At 39.1% G+C, this 2,073-nt stretch overlaps 1 pseudogene; it reads right to left on the bottom strand.

Moving 5' to 3' along the window:
- Positions 1 to 432: 432 nt before the first annotated feature.
- LOC114199225 (elongation factor 1-alpha 1 pseudogene) lies at positions 433 to 1,807 on the bottom strand (annotated as a pseudogene).
- Positions 1,808 to 2,073: the final 266 nt, after the last annotated feature.

Here is a 2,073-nt window from a genome sequence, read left to right on the forward strand (position 1 = left end):
TCCAATTTGTTGGCATATAGTTTTGCATTATATTCTCTTGTAATTGTATTTCTGTGGTGTTTGTTGTTATTTCTCCTCTATCATTTGTGATTTTATTTTTTGAGTCCTTTCTCTTTTCTTCTTGATAAGTCTGGTTAGAAATTTATCAATTTTTTCTCACTAAGCTTTGGTTTTAATGGGTCTCAAAATTCTGTGTCAGATTTTTGGTCAAGTTGTTTCCATTAAAAAGTACTGATTTTAAAAATTAATAAACTGCCACACACACAAGAAAAATGGTTCACAAAATATTCTCCTTTCCTTTTGAATGTTTTACATTTTATCATTAGCCAGTCTTTTATTATTAAACTTAAATGGCCAATTGAGACAAAACAGTTCTGACAGTGTTCTTCCACTGCTGATTAAGAATGAGGTGGCAGGTGTTGGTGATAATATTCATTTAGCCTTCTCACCTTTTTGGGCAGACTTAGAGACCTTGCCAGCTCCAACTGCCTCCTTGTCCATGGCTTTGATGACACGCACACAAATTGTCTCTCATGTCATGAACAGCAAAATGGCTTAGAGGAGGTTAGTCAAAGAAGCTCTCAACACACATAGGTTTGCCAGGAACCATAACAGCAATGGCAGCATCATCAGATTTCAAGAACTTGGGGCCATCTTCCAGCTTTTTTCCATAATGATGATCAATCTTCTCCTTCAGCTCAGCAAACTTGCAAGCAATATAAGCTGTGTGACAAGCCAGGACAGGTGCAAATCCAGCACTGATTTGGCCTGGATGGTTCAGAATAATCACCTGAGCCATGAATCCAGCTGCTTCAGTTGGTGGGTCACTTTTGCTGTCACCAGCCACATTGCTATAATGTACATCTTTGACAGATATGTTATTGACATCAAAGCCCACATTGTCCCCAGGAAAAGCCTCACTCAATGCCTCCTGGTGCATTTGAACAGATTTTACTTCAGGTGTTAACATTGGAACAAAGGTAACCACCATGCTGCGTTTAAGAACACCAGTCTCCACTTGGCCCAGAGGGACAGTACCAGTACAACTACTTTTGTAGACGTCCTGGAGGAGCAGACGCAAAAGCTTATCAGTTGGATGAGCTGGTGACAGAATGCAATCCAGAGCTTCAAGCAGTGTGGTTCCACTGACATTGTCATCTTTATAGATGACTTTCCATCCCTTGAACCAAGGCATATGTGCACTTGACTTCAGCATGTTGTTACCATTCCAACCAGAAATTGGCACAAATGCTACTGTGTCAGGGTTGTAGCCAATTTTCTTATGTAGGTGCTGATTTCCTTAATGGTTTCTCATATCTCTTCAGGCTGTAGGGTGGCTCAGAGGATTCCATTTGTTAACACCAACAATTATTTTTTTCACACCCAGTGTGTAAGCCAGAAAGGTATGTTCAAGGCTGCCCGTTGTTGGAGATACTTGCTTCAAATTTACCAACACCAGCGCAACAATCAGCACAGAACAGTCAGCCTGAGATGTGCCTGTAATCATGTTTTTGATGAAGTCTCTGTAGCCTGGGGCATCAGTAATGGTCACATACTTGCTAGTCTCAAATTTCCACAGGGAGATATCAATGTTGATTCCACGTTCATGTTCAGCTTTCAGTTTATCAAAGACTCAGGCATACTTGAAGGAGCCTTTTCCCATATTAGCAGCTTCCTTCTAAAATTTTTCAATAGTTCTTTTGTTGATCCTACTACATTTGTAGATCAGATGACCAGTAGTGATAGATTTTCCTGAATCTATGGGTCCAATGATGACAATGTTAATATGAGTCTTTACCTTTCCCATTTTGGTTTAGGTTTAGCAATCGTTTTCAAGACACCTGTGTTCTGGCAGCAAACCTACTGCAAAAAAGAGAGTTTCACCAATTATATTATTTTTTTCAAAGAACTAGCTCCTGGTTTTATTGATACGTTCTGTTTTTTTATTTTCCGTATCATTCATTTCTGCTCTAATCTTTATTATTTCCTTCCTTCTGCTGCCTTTAGTCTTTGTTTGTTGTTCTTTTTCTAGCTTCTTTAGGTGTAAGGTTAGGTTGTTTATTTGAGATTTCT

Source organism: Eumetopias jubatus, unplaced genomic scaffold, assembly GCF_037043125.1.
Source record: "Eumetopias jubatus isolate StellerSeaLion01/CBP00866 unplaced genomic scaffold, mEumJub1_p1.0 scaffold_6, whole genome shotgun sequence".
Lineage (NCBI taxonomy): Eukaryota > Metazoa > Chordata > Mammalia > Carnivora > Otariidae > Eumetopias > Eumetopias jubatus.